Below are 6,105 nucleotides of genomic sequence, written 5' to 3' on the forward strand. Positions count from 1 at the left end.
CCTGAATCTGGAATCCTTTTCACCAGCACCCCCCCCCCCCCTTTCTAATTCTTTCTCTCCACGAAAGCTCTAAGTTTCTCCAGCTGTGTAAGAGAAGTGTCTCATGCCTTGGCATTGCCTGGATACTGCCGAGATAGCAAAAAGACTGAAATGTGTTGTCATATTATATTCTGGCATTTCAGTCCATCTGCACGATCCACTTTAAAATCTGAATATATTAGAAAAGTGTAACACTGCTCAGATGCCGATCCTAAAATGCTAGCGGATATCATCCATACTATTAATTTCAATCTGCCCTTGCCGTCGTGGAGCATGAGTAAAGTATTCGTAGTTGGCAGGACTCAAACCTGCACGGGGAGACTGCAATGGATTTTTAGTCCATCGCCTTAACCACTCAGCCACAACTACATCCTCCCGGTTTCATTTGTGTCTCTCAGTCACATGACTGTAGGCACCGCCAAGCAATTTTTAGAGTAGCTAACTTGCAGCTCAAGATGTTTCTCTTTTATATATAAAATGTGGCTCTTGTCCCCTTTCACCCTGGGCAACAATGTGGTGGACAGGAGAAGAGAGGATGGAGCAGGGAGCACTTACAGTATAAGAGAGCAGAGAACAACCATTTTGCTCCAGCCCATCTCCTTCTGGATGTGAATGCATGGGGAGAAGCAGTGAAAAAGGGGATCAATGCTTGGGGGAGATGAATGTTGTCTCCATTTCCATCTCCCCATAAGTCAGCATTGGGATAGTAGGCATGTCTTGAGTTATGCGCCTCCCCTTGTATAATCATTTTCTAATCACAGGTCATTTGTACCTCTCACCACGTCAAATGTTTACACATCCTACGCTGATGAAGTTCATGATTAAAAGAAGATGGATTGACCAAGAGACATTCACTTCTCAAGATATCTACTGATTTCAGAGCCTTGTACTCGGATTTTTTAATTTTAAGAATATTCTTTTTCTTTGCTTTACAAATCAAGCCCCAGTGCAATATATGGAAGGGCAGAGGGGTATTAGGTGTTGAGGGAAAAGGGGAGAGGGAGAGTTTTGAAACAGGAACAGAGAGAGAAGAAAAAACAGAGGCATGAAGAAAAGACAGGACAAAAGTGAGATGGAGGAAAAGAGACACAAATGCAAGCTCAACTTCCAGACATCTGCTCCAGCCCTCCACTTATAAGCACCTTGCTTTCTCCTGCTCCAGATGGACATACACTCTCACCCATCCTTTATGCTCATGTTCTCCCTTACACTCCCTCACTTCTTTCCTATACACTTTCCCCATCCCTTTCCTTTTCACACCTACTCCTGCCATTCTATCCTTCACTAAACATCCTTTCCCACCATGTATAAAATATGTATGCAAATATACCTTCGCTAATCCCACACAGAAAGCTCTTCCTCGTCATAGCTCTACGCCAAACGCTCATGTTAAAGACATGACTCTGGGAGCTACCCACAGTCAGGTTGTAGTCGTGGCTGAGTGGTTAAGGCGATGGACTTGAAATCCATTGAGGTCTCCCCTCGCAGGTTCGAGTCCTGCCGACTACGGTCCTCCATACAATGACATTGTTTGCGCCTTAACAGTTTTAATCTCTTGCATTTCGTTAATAATAACAGAACCCTCCCCCATAGATAAGGGAAGGTTTCGAATGCTGCTACGGAATCCTATTATTCTAATATTGCGTCTGATTCGTGGTCGGAAGGCTGCGTGTCCCTAGCATGTTGGGCATGTCATCCTTCTATTCCGCTAACTTTTATCTCTTCTTAATATTTACTTTTCTATTTAGCTCTGTATAGCAACAGCTCTTTATATTGATGGATAGCATAGAACCTATACGGGGAAATCTGCATTTTTCATCACTGGTGGTGCAGACACAAACAGAAAAAAACAAAACAAACAAACAAAAAAAAAAACAGAGATGTGCAGGAAAAATGTGTCTATCTGCCCAGCTCTCCTCTTCCTCCATTCCTTTCTGCTTTACTTTCAGCTTCCACCCAGTTGCACCGTATGCCCCCTCAGAAAACGGAAGGAGATGAAGAAGTCCAAATCTACCAATCAAGTGAAAGCCAGGCTAGCTGGAGAAATGCTTTCTATAAGGCAAACATAGTAGAAGAGGACAGATAAAGACCAATTCACAACTCAGGCACCCGTTCTCTACCACTTTGGGTACATAATTCTATACAATCCAATGTGTAATCAAAAACCAGCTTCACTTCCCCAGTGTGTTTAATTCACTCTCATATGCCCGAGCTGATTGGAACAGGAGGACTTACGAACTCAATCTGTTCAATTGACAGGGATATTCACCTACAATATTAATAAGAACATAAGAACATAAGAAAATGCCATACTGGGTCAGACCAAGGGTCCATCAAGCCCAGCATCCTTTTTCCAACAGTGGCCAATCCAGGCCACAAGAACCTGGCAAGTACTCAAAAACTAAGTCTATTCCATGTAACCATTGCTAATGGCAGTGGCTATTCTCTAAGTGAACTTAATAGCAGGTAATGGACTTCTCCTCCAAGAACTTATCCAATCCTTTTTTAAACACAGCTATACTAACTGCATGAACCACATTCTCTGGCAACAAATTCCAGAGTTTAATTGTGCGTTGAGTAAAAAAGAACTTTCTCCGATTAGTTTTAAATGTGCCCCATGCTAACTTCATGGAGTGCCCCCTAGTCTTTCTACTATCCGAAAGAGTAAATAACCGATTCACATCTACCCGTTCTAGACCTCTCATGATTTTAAACACCTCTATCATATCCCCCCTCAGTCGTCTCTTCTCCAAGCTGAAAAGTCCTAACCTCTTTAGTCTTTCCTCATAGGGGAGTTGTTCCATTCCCTTTATCATTTTGGTAGCCCTTCTCTGTACCTTCTCCATCGCAATTATATCTTTTTTGAGATGCGGCGACCAGAATTGTACACAGTATTCAAGGTGTGGTCTCACCATGGAGCGATAGAGAGGCATTATGACATTTTCCGTTTTATTCATCATTCCTTTTCTAATAATTCCCAACATTCTGTTTGCTTTTTTGACTGCCGCTGTTGGATTCGTGGACCCTTGGGCCGGTCGGAGCCAGAGGATGGATTGCTGAAGACGGTTGCAGCAGTGGCCCCGGCCGGGAGGCAGCAAGGACAAGCTGGTGGCTGGCTGAAGGTGGAACCCTGGGAGCCCTATGCGACCAAGGGCTTTGGCGAGGAAGCAGGAGATGGTGGTGCTGTCACTGGGGTGAGAAGATCTTCGCCCTGGAAGCCGATCCTCCCCCGAGAGGAGCTCGTAGGAGTTCGGCCGCTGGGACTTAGGAGATTCACCCTGGAAGCCGGAGTCCCCCCAGGAGGAGCCCGTAGGAACCCGGCCGCTGGGACTTAGGAGGGCCCGCGGGGGCCTGGTCAGAAGAAGTCCAAGGTTTAGTGCCGAAGAGTCGTCGCTCGCCAGTCCAGAGTCGGGAACCAATGGATCACCGTAAGCCAGTCCAAGGTCAGAAGCCAGAGAATCAACGTAAGCCGGTCCGGGGTCAGAAGCCAGAGAATTACCGTAAGCCAGTCCGGGGTCAGAAGCCAGGAATCAATGCAAGCCAATCCGGGATCAGGAGCCAAGCGGGAGACAAAGAAGCAGGAACGCAGCAACTGGATACAGGAAAACCTGGGAACCTCGTTGCAAGGCAAAGTCCTAGTGCAGCTGCAGGGCTTAAGTACCCTGCAGCGTCTGATGTCATCAGGAGGCGTCCCTGAAGGTTCCCGCGCTGGCCCCTTTAAATTCTGGGCTGAGACATGCGCGCGCGTCTAGGGGGCGGGGCCTACCCCCGCGAGACGCCGGCTGCTCCGGCGCGGCGAAGAGGCAGGAGCAGAAGTAGCTGCAGGCCCGGGCGAGGTGGGGAGACGCCGGGCCTGCGGCAGCCGAGGTCCCTGGAGGCCCGGGGAGCGCGGGAGCCGCGCGGACTCCCGACAAGGTGGGTGGCGATTCCGGGGGCGACCCGGAATCGCAACAGTACCCCCCCTCCTACGCCCCCTCCCGGGGGGCCGCGGCTTATCCGGATGTGCCATATGAAATTGACGAAGGAGATCCTTATCCAGAATGTGGGCGGAGGGTAGGGGTGTGCATTCGTATTGACCGCATATGTAAAACGCTACTCATATTTTTTTTTTAACTTAAAAAAAAGATGAGGCGTATACGAGCAGATTTCCGACATATTGAACATAGATATGTTGGATACGGCGAATCACCATGCGCGCGCTTTCTCGCCGCCATTAACTGCGAGCTCGGAGCCCCGGATTACCTGAAAATGGCGGCGCCCCTGCGGTAACCATGCCAACCTGTCTGACCCTGTCCTGTGAGTCTCAGTGACTCACAGGAAAGGGTGGGACAGGTCGGCATGGATACCGGAACGCAGCGAATCTGCGTTCACCTTTTCAGAGAAGCACTGAATGCAGCGAATCGCGCTGTCATTCAGTGCTTCTCTGAGGATTTCCTGACGAGCCAGCACTATAAAAGCAGCAGCAGCACGAGGATTCACGGACATTTTCAGCGATTGTGTGGGGAGGTGGGATCGGGATCGTGCAGGGTGGGCTCAGGCAGGCTGAGGCAGACAAGATAGCAGAACCAGATTTCATAGACAACACAGAACAGAACCAGATTTGATAGACATCACAGAACAGATTCTTTGTTATGGAAAAAAATAAAAAGAACATTGTTATTGAGTGAGTCTGTACATTTTATCCTGGGCAGTGCCAGGCAGGGCTGGCAGTACTCTGCCTCATATCTACTTTAGTTCTATGTGCACTGCAGTGCACACAGACAGACACATTCCGTGCATTGCCAGGCAGGCAGTGAGACAGTGGGCATTGTAAACAGAGTGAAGATTGGCCTTCAGCGAGTCTGTTCAATTTGCTATTTTTAAACAGACTTAAAAGCATTCTCCTTGAGTGGTTCAGTGCTGGGTGGGCAGCAGTTCCAGGGCTGGGAGTACTCTGCCTCATATCTACTTTAGTTCTATGTGCACTGCAGTGCACACAGACAGACACATTCTGTGCATTGCCAGGCAGGCAGTGAGGCAGTGGGCATTGTAAACAGAGTGAAGATTGGCCTTCAGCGAGTCTGTTCAATTTGCTATTTTTAAACAGACTTAACCGCATTGTCCTTGACTGGTTCAGTGCTGGGTGGGCAGTGCCAGGGCTGGCACTGGCAGTACTCTGCCTCATATCTACTGAAAAGGAAGCTTGTTCTCTGTGCACTCACTGCACACACACAGACAGACACATTCCGTGCATTGCCAGGCAGGCAGTGGGCATAAACAGAGTGAAGATTGGCCTTCAGCGAGTCTGTTCAATTTGCTATTTTTAAACAGACTTAAAAGCATTCTCCTTGAGTGGTTCAGTGCTGGGTGGGCAGCAGTTCCAGGGCTGGGAGTACCCTGCCTCATATCTACTTTAGTTCTATGTGCACTGCAGTGCACACAGACAGACACATTCCGTGCATTGCCAGGCAGGCAGTGAGGCAGTGGGCATTGTAAACAGAGTGAAGATTGGCCTTCAGCGAGTCTGTTCAATTTGCTATTTTTAAACAGACTTAACCGCATTGTCCTTGACTGGTTCAGTGCTGGGTGGGCAGTGCCAGGGCTGGCACTGGCAGTACTCTGCCTCATATCTACTGAAAAGGAAGCTTGTTCTCTGTGCACTCACTGCACACACACAGACAGACACATTCCGTGCATTGCCAGGCAGGCAGTGGGCATAAACAGAGTGAAGATTGGCCTTCAGCGAGTCTGTTCAATTTGCTATTTTTAAACAGACTGAGCATTGTCGTTGAGTGGGTCTGTTAAATTCTGTTATTTTAAACAGACTGAGCCTTCATCTTGAGTGGGTCTGTTCATTTTGTTATTTTAAACAGACTGAACATTATTATTGTGGGACAGTGGGCAGTGTTACCACTAGTACTCATTGACATTAAATCCATAATGTCAGGGAAAGAGAGATGCAAGCGACTTAGTGGGAATTGCAGCAGAGGCACCGCAAAAGACACCAGTGCAGCACCACCAGTACAGCTAAAAAGGCAACTGTCGCAATCAAACGTCTTTGTAGGGGATGGCAGTTCCATGGCAAAA

At 47.9% G+C, this 6,105-nt stretch overlaps 2 non-coding genes across 2 annotated transcripts; one reads left to right on the top strand and one right to left on the bottom strand.

The window, feature by feature from the left end:
* Positions 1-326: 326 nt before the first annotated feature.
* On the bottom strand, positions 327-408 carry TRNAF-AAA. Its single transcript has one exon. It is a non-coding gene; the product is annotated as a tRNA-Phe (tRNA).
* Positions 409-1,466: 1,058 nt separating this feature from the next.
* On the top strand, positions 1,467-1,548 carry TRNAS-UGA. Its single transcript has one exon. It is a non-coding gene; the product is annotated as a tRNA-Ser (tRNA).
* The last annotated feature ends 4,557 nt before the right edge of the window (positions 1,549-6,105 follow it).

The sequence above is a fragment of the Rhinatrema bivittatum genome, chromosome 19, assembly GCF_901001135.1.
Source record: "Rhinatrema bivittatum chromosome 19, aRhiBiv1.1, whole genome shotgun sequence".
Taxonomy (NCBI): Eukaryota; Metazoa; Chordata; class Amphibia; order Gymnophiona; family Rhinatrematidae; genus Rhinatrema; species Rhinatrema bivittatum.